Raw genomic sequence first — 14,099 nt, forward strand, 5'->3', positions numbered from 1 at the left:
GACTACTCCTGCAGATCTCATTGGTGGGTTCTGGGCAAGCATTTTTAATACTGAGCCATATCCCCAGTCTTCCAATGACTTTTTTCATTGCTGTGACCAAATACCAAACATGTGACCAAGTACGAAACAACTTAAGAAAGAAAAGCCAGAAAAGAGTGTTGGAACAGATCCCCTAGAGACAGGGATACAGGAGGTTGTGAGCCACCTGATATGGTGCTGGAAACCGAACCTAGTCTTATCTCTTACCTCTTATCCCTGAAGTCTCCTGTTCATCTCAAAATGTAAAATGCAGTTCCTCTCCAAAAGTCCCTATAGTCTCCCCCCCCCCCCCCAAACAGGGTTTCTCTGTGTAGCCCTGGCTGTCCTGGAACTAGCTCTGTAGACCAGGCTGGCCTCAAACTCACAGAAATCCACCTTCCTCTGCCTCTTGAGTCCTGGGCTTAAAGGCATGCACCACCATCACCCAGCAGGTTCATATAGTCTTAACAGCTTCAAAACTGTCCAAAAGTTCACCACCCTTTTTGTTTGGGATGGGGTCTCTCCCTGGCTGTTCTAGAACTCACAGAAATTTGCCTGTCTCTGCCTCCCAAGTGCTGGGATTAAAGGTGTGCACTGCCATGCCTGGCCAAACTCTCTTTTGAGATCAATCTTTAACTTATACACCTATAAAATAAAAACTGAAAAGCTGGAGGTGGGGGTGTGGTCTTTAGAATTTGGACACTCAGAACCCATGTAGATGCTTGGTGGATATGGTGACCCATGTATAATTCCAGTGCTTAGAAGGTGGAGATGGGGACCCGGGAGCAAACTGGCTAACTAGATTAGACTAACTAGACTAACTAGACCTACTAGCTCTAGGTTAAACTGAGAGAACCTGAATCAGTGAATAAAGTGGCCTGTGGTTGAAGAGAACTCCCAATGTCAAACTTGGGCCTCCACACACATATGTACCCACACACACGAAAACATGCATACACATATAGCACACACACACATACATACATACACACACACACACACACACACACATGCATACCAAAAACATTAAAAAAAAAACCCAGCTTACATACTTTCAATATACAATGGCATATATTAAATTTCACCATTCGGGGTGGAGAAATGAAGGTATTAGCAAGAGAAGGGTGGCCCAAAACAATGCCCAAACCCACTAGGGAAACCACTGAACTCTGAAGTCTCATGTCCAGCATCTAGAGCAGTGGTTCTCAACCTGTGGGGCCTGATCCCTTTGGAGGGTCAAACGACCCTTTTGCAGGGGTCGCCTAAGACCATGGGAAAACACAGATATTTACATTACAGTTCATAACAGTAGCAAAATCACAGTTATGAAGTAACAACGAAAATAATGGTTGGGGGTCACCATAGCATGAGGAACTGTATTAAAGGGTTGTAGCATTAGGAAGGTTGAGAACCATGGCTCTAGAGCTTGTGGTGGCATCCTATGGATTTCAAGGGTTTGGTAGTCTTTACCCCCCCGCCCGACCCTGTCTGCTACCTGCTGCAGGCTGGACTCCACATCTGCAGCATCTCAGCATCCTGGAGATACCACGGTCACTTACGAGCCTCTTCTCAGCCTCACACTGTGGTCTCCTGGGGCCTATTGGCATGGACTCTGACCCTGCTATAAATTACTTGCCTTTGGTGGCTTTCTGGAACCTTGTTGCAAGCCTCCATGACCCCGTAACTCATGTATTCTCGAATGCCTCTGAAATCAGGACCGTGATGGCTGATACAGCCAAGTTCTGCTGCCAGATCAAGATATTGTCTAAGTGAGGGTTCCTATTGCTGTGATAATGCTCCATAACCAAAAGCAACTTGGGATGTAAAGGGTTTATTTCAGCTTATAATTCTCAGATCACAGTCCCTCACTAAGGCAAGTCAGGGCAGGAGCTGAAACGGAGGCCATGGAGGAACATGGCTTACTGGCTTGCTCTCCATGCTCAGCCAGGACCACCTGCCCGGGAGCAATACCACCCACAGTAGACCGGACCCTCTCACATCAATCTTATGGAGGCAGTCCCTGAGTTAAGCGTCTTCTTTCCCAGATAATTCTAGCTCATGTCAGGTTGACAAGACACTACCCACCCTTTCCAACACTATCGTGGCCTCTGTGCCCCTGGGCTGCTGAATCTGGCGAAACATTTGTCCAGGTGGTTGCTACAAGCAGGGAACCCTTTCAATGACATTTTCAATACTCAGCCTCTCTCCTTTAAAATTAATTTGTATTTTCTCAAATTGGAGCCTTCAGAAAGTGGAGTTTTACATTCAGGACACCGTTCATTTGTCAGGTGAAGCGCATAGGATCCTCTTTTAATGGATCTCATCTCTTTAACTTTGTCTGCACCCTCCTTGTTGGGGACTATAACCCCCCTCGGTCTTTCCCTCAGCCATTTTTTCCCCCATATATTTTAGTTTGTCCCATTATAGATACGAGTAAGTGCAGTCATCATACTATAGCTGAATGTTAATGCTATCTTGGCATTTCCTTCACCAAAGTAGTGTATTACTTTTTAAAAAATAGATACTTATTAATTCATTTGTTTGTTTATTTGTTTTGAGATGGGTCTCACTGTGTAGACCAGGCTGGCCTTGAACTCAGAGATCTACCTGCCTCAGCCTCCTGATTGCTAAGATTAAAGGCATAAGCTACCACTTGCCTATTTTTATTTTTAATTTTATTTATGTTATTTTATTTTTGTTTTTTTGAAACAGGGCTTCTTGGTATAGCCCTGCCTATCCTGGAACTCACTATGTATACTAGGCTGGCCTCGAACTCAGAGATCCTCCTGCCTCCTGAGTGCTGGGATTTAAGGTGTGTGTCACCACTGCCCAGCCGGCTGTTCTTATTTTTATTTATAGGTATATATATATATATATATATATATATATATATATATATATATATATATATATATATATATATATATTTTGTGTGTGTGTGTGTGTGTGTGTGTGTGTGTGTGTGTATGCCGTGTGTGTGAGGTGCCTGTAGGACATCAGAGCTCCTGCAGCTGGAGTCACAGAAGGTTGTCAGCTGTATGATGTGGGTGCTGGGAACCTCTGCATGATCAGTACAAACTCTTAGCCACTGAGCCATTTTTCCAGGCCAAGTCTATTACTTTTGAATTCAGTCTCAATCAAAATGCTAGGGTCTGGGTAGATTTTAGTCAGATTCTTAGATGAATGCGTCTTAGTTAGGGTTACTGTGGCCAAAAGCAATTTGGAAAGGAAAGGGTTTGTTTGTCTTACAAGTCCAGAGTCACAGTGCATTGAGGGAAGTCAAGGTAGGAACTCAAACTGAGTGGGAACCCGGGAGCCGGAGCTGATGCAGAGAACGTGGAGGGGTGCTGCTCACTGGCTTGTTCCTAATGGCTTGCTCAGCCTGCTTTCTTATAGAACCCAGGACCAGCAGCCCAAGGATGGCACCATCCATAATGGGCTGGGCCCTCCTCTCTCAATCACAAAGTAAAGAAATGCCCTACAGGCTTGCCTACACAGGCCTTATGGAGACATTTTCTCACTAAAGGTTCCCTCCTCTCAGATGACTTTAGCCTGTGTCAAGTTTACATAAAACTAGTCAGCACAGACTGCAACACAAATGGCTTCTAGCCCAGTTCCCAAAAGATCCCCTATTCCCCTCTGAAAGGGAAACAGATCTTCAGAAACTGCGTTTGCTAAAGAGCATCTACTGGCCAGGTTGGCCTACGAGGTAAGGAAAAGCTGGACGGGAGCTGGGCCTCACCGTCTTCATTTCTCCTCTGTCTCCTTTGCTTTGTCTGAAACATGGAGATGTCACGGTCCTTCACCTTTCCTTGGCACCCTGGCCACATGGATCATCCTTCCAAAGACAGTGACTATTCGTGAGGGCGAGGCTGCACCTGGGGCAGGAGTGATTGATCATCTTGTAGATGTCAGGTCCCTCCGGTCAAGCATGACAGCAAGACAGACTTCTTTAGGGCTGTCTTTCAGAGTGAGAATTGAGGCAGCAAGGAACCAGGCCACACCTTGGCCAGATTAATTGTGCTAATTGTGCCAGTTTTGCCCCCCTCCCTTTTTTTTTGCTCCTCTTTAAACCCAAAGCTAGTCAGTATGCCAACGAGAGATGTAGAGGACACTTGAAGTCTTTATTTGTTCCTCTTTCCAATGCTGCCACATGGAGTAAACCTCTCACTTTCCCTGTTGCTTAGCTCTTTAATTGATTTATTGTAGAAGGGTGATGGAACCTAGCTGTCTGTCTTTCTTTCTTTCTTTCTTTCTTTCTTTCTTTCTTTCTTTCTTTCTTTCTTCTCTCTCTCTCTCTCTCTCTCTCTCTCTCTCTCTCTCTCTTTCTTCTTTCTTCTTTCTTCTTTTCTTTTCTTGTCTTTTTTTCTTTTTTTGGTTTTGAGACAGGGTTTCTCTGTGTAGTTTTGGTGCCTGTCTTGGATCTCGCTCTATAGAACAGGCTGGCCTTGAACTCACAGAGATCCACCTGCCTCTGCCTCCCGAGTGCTGGGATTAAAGGCGTGTGCCACCACCGCCTGGCATTCTTTTTTTCTTTTCTGAGACAGGGTCTCACTATGTAGCTCTGGCTGTCTTGAACTCACTTATGTAGACCAGGCTGGATTCAAATTCACAGAGACCCGCTTGCCTCTGACTCCCAAGTGCTGTGGTTAAAGGTGTACACCACTATGCCAGGCTGAACCTAGCTTTTGGGGCTTGCTGGAGCCTGGGCTTTGCCATGAAGAACTTTTTAGGGCTGTGGAGATGGCTCAGTGGTGAAAAGCACTTGTTGCTCTTGTGGAGGACTCAGGTTAGGTTCCCAGCACCCATGGGGCAGCTCACAACCATCCATGACTAGTTTCAGAGGGTCTGATGTCTTTTTCTGACCTCCATGGGAACCAGGCATACACACGTGGTGCACAGACACATGAAGGCAAAACACTCAGACACAAAACAAAATAACCACATATATATAAATAGAAGAAAAGCAAAACAACAACCCCAAACCAAGAGCTTGGCAACAAGACTTTGTGGACCCAGGCTCCACTACTGTCTGCGTTTCTCTCAGCATTTTGGTCTCCCAAACTCCCTCCAAGAAGGCCTCGCTCTAGGCTCTTCCACATTTCTCCCACAAACGAGCTCATAAAGCACTTGAGTCCCATGTCCCAATCTGTTGCAGCATCAGCCCTGCTATTGACCTTCTGCGTCATGGTTCTCGTTCCTGTGACCAAACATCTGGGAAGAAGCCTCGAATGACAAGGAAGTATGGAGGAAAAGGCATACAGGAACAAAACAAGCCTTTAGGTCTTAAGGAATAGAACATTCTGCCGGGCGGTGGTGGCGCACGCCTTTAATCCCAGCACATGGGAGGCAGAGGCAGTCGGATCTCTGTGAATTCGAGGCCAGCCTGGTCTACAGAGCGAGTTCCAGGACAACCAAGGCTACACAGGGAAACCCTGTCTTGAAACCCCTACCCCCACCTCACCCCCCAAAAGAAAAAGAAATACCACATTCCAGCTTCCTGGGGGGTGGGGGACGGTTGTTGAGCAGGTCTCCTCCCTCTGTCCTTAGTGTGCCAACGGTCTGAAGGCCCTTAGATCAGTGGTTCTCGACCTTCCTAATGCTGCGACCCTTTAACACTTTGTGTTGTGGTGACACCCCCCCACCCCCCGCCATAAAGTGCTTTTCATTGCTATGTCATAACTGTGATTTTGCTACTGTTGTAAATTGTAATGTAAATATCTCATATGCAGGATATCTGCTATGCAGGGGACCCCTGTGAAAGGGTCGTTCGGTCCCCCGGGTTGAGAATTGCTGCTCTTAGATGCAGAATGTGTTTCTTTCTCAGTTTGAGGAATGCAGTCCATCATGGTGGTAGGAACATGATGTGAGCCATCACATTGTGTTCACAGCCAGGAAGCCAGAGCATCCTCTCTTAGGTGGTTATAAATCTCGTTCAATTGACAGTTGTGGCTTGAATGCGAAAGTCCCTCAGAGCCTTGCTTTTTTGAATGACTGGCTGTGGTGCTGGGTGGGAAGTTATAGAACCTTTGGGCAGTAGAGTTTGCTGAAGGAAGTGGGTCACAGGAGACGGGGCCTTGAGGCCTGGCCCCATTTTCTGTTTATTCTTTTTTTTTTTAAAGATTTATTTTTATTTATTATGTATACAGTGTTCTGCCTGCATGTGTCCCTGCAGGCCAGAAGAGGGCACCAGATCCCTTTACAAGTGGTTGTGAGCCACCATGTGGTTGCTGGGAATTGAACTCAGGACCTCTGGAAGAGCAGTCGGTGCTCTTAACCTCTGAGCCATCTCTCCAGCTCTCTGTTTATTCTTTGCTTTCTGACTGTGGATACAATGTCACCAGCTAGACTCCCATTCTTGCTGCCATACCTTTCCAACCATGATGGAGTGTATCCCTTCAAACTATAAGTCAGAAGAAATAGACCAGGATGGCCTTGAACTCACAGAGATCTGCCTGCCTATACCTCTCAAGTGCTGGGATTAAAGGCATGTGCCACCACCACTCAGCAAGTTGCTTCTTAGTAACTAATACTACAGTCAAGATTAGTCATCAGAGCTGGGCATTGTGGCGAGCCACAAGAATATGATAGGGAGTCCAGCTGTATATAATAAGTTATACTTTGACTGACCCAGGGTTCATCAAATGGGAAGCCATTTATCACAGAATATTTGGTGTTATACAGGTCAGCTGCTCCTTTAGCTACATTCAAAGACAGGACTAGCCCCAAACAAAGCAATGAAGGACAAGTGAGGAACAGAATAGCTACCAGACTACCTGCTAGGCGCCTGAAGCCTCTGAACTAAGGTAAAATGTCCTTCCTTTCGGAGGCAACCTGGCTCCTAGATGCACAGCTTTGTTTCTTGTGCAAATGAAGCTCATACCATCCATTCCCTTCTTGCCTAGGGTCATGGCAGAGAGATTGACTGAGGACAATAGGGCTTTTTGCATAACCAGGTGCAGTAAGGATTGAAGCAGAATTCCAGAAGCAGACACAGAACCACCTGGCCAGAGAAAAGAGAGGAAGACAGAGAATCTGTAGATGGTAAGGCAGAATGACTCAGGCTGGGGAGTGAGGAGCAAGGAAAAGTTTCTTGCAGATTGTAGGTGAATCAGATCAGGAGACAGAAGAGGAAGGAAAGATGGAGGATAAAGGAACAGAGGACGAAGATGAGATCAAAAGCATAAAGGCTTAGTTATTACCGCAGCTGTCAGGGGACAGAAAAAGTAGGTACAGAGAGGAATTGAGTCAGGGCGGCTCCTATACACAAATGATAAAAGGGATGAGAAAGAAGTCAGAGAAACATCACCCTTTACAATAGCCACAAATAATATAAAATACCTTGGGATAACACTAACTAAACAAGTGAAGGACCTTTTTGATAAGAACTTTAAATCTCTAAAGAAAGAAATTGAAGAAGATGTCAGAAAATGGAAGGATCTCCCATGCTCGTGGATAGGTACAATTAACATAGTAAAAATGGCAATCTTACCAAAAGCAATCTACAGATTCAATGCAATCCCCATCAAAATCCCAACACAATTCTTCGCAGACTTGGAAAGAAAAATACTCAACTTCATATGGAAAAACAAAAGACCCAGGATAGCTAAAAGAATCTTGTATAATAAAGCAACCTCTGGAGACATCACCATCCCTGACCTCAAGCTCTACTATAGAGCTATAGTAATAAAAACAGCTCGGTACTGGTATAAAAACCAACATACGGACCAATGGAATCGAATTGAAGACCCTAACATTAATCCATGCACATATGAACACCTGATTTTTGACAAAAAAAGCCAAAACTATACAATGGAAAAAAGAAAGTATCTTCAACAAATGGTGCTGGCATAACTGGATGTCAATATGTAAAAGATTACAAATAGATCCATATCTGTTACCATGCACAAAACTCAAGTCCAAGTGGATCAAAAACCTCAACATAAATCCAGTTACACTAAACTTAATAGAAGAGAAAGTAGGAAGTACTCTTGAATGCATTGGCACTGGAGACAACATCCTGAATATAACACCAACAGCACAGACCCTGAGCACAACAATTAATAGTATATAAAGAACACAAGAAACTAGATATCAAAATACTGAACAATCCAATTAAAAAATGGGCTACAGAGCTAAACAGAGAATTCGCAAAAGAAGAATCACAAATGGCTGAAAGACATTTAAGGACATGCTCAACATCCTTAGTTATCAGAGAAATGCAAATCAAAAAGAATCTGAGATACCATCTTACACCTGTCAGAATGGCTATGATCAAAAGCACTAATGACAGTCTATGTTGGAGAGGATGTGGAGCAAAGGGAACACTCCTCCACTGCTGGTGGGAATGCAAACTTGTACAACCACTGTGGAAATCAGTATGGCGGTTTCTCAGAAAATTGGGAATCAATCTACCTCAAGATCCAGCCATACTACTCTTGGGCATATACCCAAAGAATGCTCAATCATACCATAAAGATACATGTTCAACTATGTTCATAGCAGCACTATTTGTAATAGCCAGGACCTGGAAACAACCTAGATGCCCATCAACTAAAGAATGGATTAAGAAAATGTGGTACATATACACAATGGAGTACTACTCAACAGAGAAAAACAATGACAGCATGAAATTTGCAGGCAAATGGATGGAACTAGAAAACATCATCCTGAGTGAGGTAACCCAAACCCAGAAGGACAAACATGGTATGTACTCACTCATAAGTGGATTCTAGATATAAAGCAAAGAACAATCAGACTGCAACCCACAGAACCATGGAGGCTATATATATAGCATGGGGGACCCTAGGATGACTGTGGCTTATAATAAGTTTTGGTTTTACTCAATTACTGAGCAAGCTTCAATGAAACATTTCACTATTAGGATAAGAATTTATACTGTATCAAGCTGATAATAGAAAAAAAAAAGAGTCAGGGCAGAACTGAAGCTGTATAGATAGAATTTTGTCATAGAGGAATAAAGTAAATGGATAAAAGAGCATGGTGTATGAAGATTCCTTTCCTCAGACACCCCATGCTGGATGTAGCGTCTTCCCCAGGACTCTGGGAGGAATTTTCTCAGGGCTGGAACTTGGGAAAATTCCGTTAATGCATAGAGGCACACACCTTTAATCCCAGCATTTGGGAGGCAGAGGCAGGCAGATCTCTGTGAGTTCAAGGTCAGCCTGGTCTATAGGGCACGTACTGGAACAGTCAGGGATACACAGTGAGACCTTGTCCCCAAAACCAAACCAACCAAATAAATAAAAATAAATATTAGCCATCATGCCTTCTGTTGTGTGAATGTGTCCACCTGAAAAAGCTTTAGGAACAGCCCCAGGTTAAAGCTCATTGTCGTGTTTCGGAGAAGAAGACAAAAGATGGACATAGGTCCTGGATGACTAAGACCTGACTGAGTAATGTAGCCTTCTTTTTGCACCTCCTTCCCCATCTACAAAACCCTTGTGTCCCTGAGCCCCTCAAGATGGAGCTTTGAGGTGACAGCTGTAAGGATTATGTCCTTAATTACGTCACCAGCCTGCGACGGCGTCCCAGCCTAAAAAGCGGGCATGCTCTCTCTGCGTTCTCTTTTTCCGCACTCTCTCCTTCTGTATTCTCCCCCCTCCACGCGGTCTCTCTCTCTCTCTCTCTCTCTCTCTCTCTCTCTCTCTCTCTCTCTCTCTCTCTCTCTCTCTCTCTCTCTCTCTTTCCCCCCCACCCCCTTCTCTCCCAATAAAGCTCTAGAAAGGTAACCACGGCTCGTGACTCTTCCGTCACGGATACATGCAGCACTCTCCTCCATCGGCATGGCCGTCGCCATGAGTGCCACTGCTTAACCAACAACAGCCCCTGAAGGGTTTTAACGGAGGCGCTCGTGGCTGGCCGCCATCTGTGGCTATTGCAGCAGCGAAAGAAAGCGCTGGATGCTGTGGTGGCGGAAGAATCACGAGCCATGGTTACCTTTTTAAAGTTTTATTAGGAGAAAAGAGAGAGAGAGAGAGACAGAGAGAGACAGAGACAGAGAGACAGAGAGACTGCACGGAGGCAAAGTACAGAGGGAATATGGAAAGAGAGAGAGACCTGTGGGAGAGCACGCCTGCTTTTTAGGCTGGGACGCCGTCGCAGGCTGGTGACATAATAAGGACATAATCCTTACAGCCCCCCCTTCTTGATATTGTTGGCCCTGAATAAGCTTGTCTTTCGCCAACTTTTGTCTCCTGAATGTTGGCCTTGGTGTGGTAGGCAGTCAGATTTCTAATTCCAGAATAACAGACTTCATTAACCAAGGTCTCTCTCTGCTGTTCCTGTGACTTCTTGTCTCCATCTTTTTTAGTGACCCCCCCCAACAGTATTAGGCATTGAACCCGCATAAGCTAGACAAGTGCTTTATTACTTAGTCACCCAGCTCCTCATTGGTAAAGTCTAAGCAAGCACTTTATCACGGAGTCACACCTGGACCCCTCACTGGTAAATTTGAGTAAGTGCTCTTCCACTGGTGAATCTTAGGCAGTCACTGAGCCATCCTTCTAGCACCTCACTGGGGATTCTAGGCAGGGGCTCTACCACTGAGCCACACCCCCAGCCCCTCACTGGGAGATTCTAGGCAGGAGCTCTACCACTGAACCACACCCTAGCCCCTCACTGGGGGATTCTAGGCAGGGGCTCTACCACTGGGCCACACCCCCAGCCCCTCACTGGGGGATTCTAGGCAGGGGCTCTACCACTGAGCCACACCCCAGTCCCTCACTGGGGGACTCTAGGCAGGGGTTCTACCACTGAACCACACCCTAGCCCCTCACTGGGGGATTCTAGGCAGGGGCTCTACCACTGGGCCACACCCCCAGCCCCTCACTGGGGGATTCTAGGCAGGGGCTCTACCACTGAGCCACACCCCAGTCCCTCACTGGGGGACTCTAGGCAGGGGCTCTACCACTGAACCACACCCTAGCCCCTCACTGGGGGATTCTAGGCAGGGGCTCTACCACTGGGCCACACCCCCAGCCCCTCACTGGGGTTTCTAGGCAGGGGCTCTACCACTGAGCCACACCCCAATCCCTCACTTGGGGACTCTAGGCAGGGGCTCTACCACTGAGCCACACCCTAGCCCCTCACTGGGGGATTCTAGGCAGGGGCTCTACCACTGAACAATACCCCAGCCCCTCACTGGGGGATTCTAGGCAGGGGCTCAGCACTCTTTTTACTTTTTGTTTTGAGACAAGGTCTCATTAAGTTGCACAGTCTGGCCTTGAACTTGTCTCAGCCTCCCAAATATCTGGGCTTGTAGGCATGCAGGACACACCTGGCTTCTGAGACTGAGCCTCACTCACTATTGTTGCCCACGCTGGACTTGAAGTCAGAACCACTTGCTCCCGACCCCCGAGTGCTGAGGTTATAGTTGTGTGCCACCATGCCTCGCTCTCTTTTTAGTAGCGTCATGTGTTTCTCTTTGTCAGCTCTCCCTGAGCTTCTTCATGCCTGTTCAGGTTCTGAGCTGGACCTTGTGATCTCCCTATAGGGATTAAAAAGTCAATGTTCCATGTCAAGACTATCCATAGGCCTCACCCAGGTGTCAGCCTCAGGCTCTGCAGAGCATGTCCCAACTTCTGATGGCTTTGGGGAGACTCTTTTCAAGGTGGGCCTCTCCACCTGAGTGCTGCTGGTGGCTGGGAGCCAGACTCACTGTGCCTGCAGCTTGGGAGGAAAGCTGTCAGCAGCACACTGTCACGTTGTCAGGGTCAGTACTAAGCTGTGGAGCTTCATGCCTGAAGTGGTGTCCCCACCCTACAGGGAGAAACTGCAGAGCAAAGGGCTTGGCCTGTGTGTGTAGTGGTGGTGGTGGTGGGGGCAGTGGGTGAGAGTCTATGTTCCTACAGCTCACCGCCTCCACAAATGGTGCTTATCTTTACTCTTTATCTTTTGTTGTTGTTTCCAGTACTAGGAATTGAATTTAGAGCATTGCATATGCTAGGCAGTGCATTACCACTGAGCCACGCCCCCAGCCCTTCAATGGGGGATTCCAGGCAGAGGGGCTCTACCACTGAGCCACACCCCAGCCCCTCACTGGGGGACTCTAGGCAGGGGCTCTACCACTGAGCCACAACCCAGCCCCTCACTGGAGGATTGTAGGCAGGGGCTCTACCACTAAGCCACACCCCAGCCCCTCACTGGGGGATTCTAGGCAGGGGCTCTACCACTGAGCCACACCCCCAACCCCTCACTGGGGGATTCTAGGCAGGGGCTCTACCACTGAGCTACACCCCAGCCCCTCACTGGAGGATTCTAGGTAGGGTCTCTACCATTGAGCCATGCCACCAGCCCCTCGTTGGGGGATTCTAGGCAGGGACTCTGTCACTGAGCCACACTCCCCAAGCCCCTCATTGGGGGATTCTAGGCAGGTGCTCTACTACTGAGTGAGGACCCCAGCCCCTCACTGGGGAATTCTAGGCAAGTCCTTTACTACTGAGCAACGTCATTATTCCACCACAGGTGAATTCTGGGCAAGTACTCTACCACTGTGCCATACCTCAATCCCTCATTGGTAGACTCTGGGCAAGCTCTGTACTGTTGAGGAACATTTCAAGCCTTTTTTTTCCCCTGGGAGATGGGGCAGGGTTTCACTATGTAGCCTTGGTTGGTCTAGAACTCACTATATAGACCAGGCTGCCTTGAACTCATTGCTATCTGCCTGCCTCTGCCTCTCAAGTTCTGAGATTAAAGACATGGGCTACCACACTTAGCTTCCAAGCCCTTTTACAAGATCTCATTAAGTTGACCAGGATGACTTTTGAATTCAGTCTGTAGCCAGGCAGGATTTGATTAGTGATCCTCCTGCCCCAGTCTCTGGAGTAGCTGAAATTGTGGACCTGGATTTCCAGGTCTTTGCTCTTTGCTCTTTTACTTGCCTTTTTGGTTGGGGCCAGCCTGGTCTGCAGAGTGAGTTTCATCCAGGACAGCCAGAGCTACACAATGAGACCTTGTGTGGCTGGAGAATTTCTCTCCAGCTCCCGCCAAGTCCTGGCAGTCCGACAGCCCACTTATAAAATAAACATACAGACGCTTATATTATTTAAACTGTTTGGCCTAATGGCTCAGGCTTCTAGCTATCTAGTTCTTACATCTTAAATTAACCCATTTCTATAAATCTATACCTTGCCACGTGGCTCGTGGCTTACCGGCATCTTTACATGTTGCTTGTCATGGCGGCAGCTGGCAGTGTCTTCCTCCACCTTCCTGTTCTCTCAATTCTCCTCTCTGTTAGTCCTGCCTATACTTCCTGCCTGGCCACTGGCCAATCAGTGTTTTATTTATTGACCAATCAGAGCAATTTAACATACAGACCATCCCATAGCAACCTTGTATGGAAAAAACCAAAAAACCGAAAATGGGAAACAAACAACAACAAAACCAAACAAGCGAAAAAAACTTTATGTACGGCTGTCTTGCTTCCACTTATGTCTGTGTCCCTATAGAGGCCGGGAGAGGGTGTCAGATCCCCCGGAACTGGAGTGAACAGTTGTGAACCGTCATATGAGTACTGGGACTTGAACCCCAGGTCCTTTGGAAGAGCAGCAAGTGCTCTTAACTACTGAGCCAACTCTTTTGTTCCCGTTTTTCTTTATCTCTCTGTTTTCTTCCATGTCTGACAATGTTTTCCTCTGCCGCTCTGCATCCTCTGGTTTATTAAAAGGCGGTGGTTAGAACTACGTTCTCTGTGGCCATTGCATCAGTGTTCAGAGCCCAGCTCTACTCATTTCTGACACTGTGATCTTGGGCAAACCATCTCACTTTTCTGAGTCTCAGTTTGGTCTGTGAACAGGTAATAACAACACTTCTTTGTTCCGTAGGGCCAGTTAAAGGTGTCACTTAGAATCATTTCCTTAGGAAGCACAGTGTAAGTGATTGCAATTGTTTCTCAGGCTCTCAGGTTCTCTGGCTTCAATCCCACAGGCCCCTGCTTGGTATCTCTTCTGGTAGACTTTCCCCACTTTCTTGGTTTCTCTGCCTCTCTGTCTTTAGGCCCCCACATCTTTCCAGCTGGTCTCCAGAAAACGCTAGCATTCCCCCCCCAACCCCCGCCCCCC

This window comes from Peromyscus eremicus, chromosome 1, assembly GCF_949786415.1.
Source record: "Peromyscus eremicus chromosome 1, PerEre_H2_v1, whole genome shotgun sequence".
NCBI lineage: Eukaryota > Metazoa > Chordata > Mammalia > Rodentia > Cricetidae > Peromyscus > Peromyscus eremicus.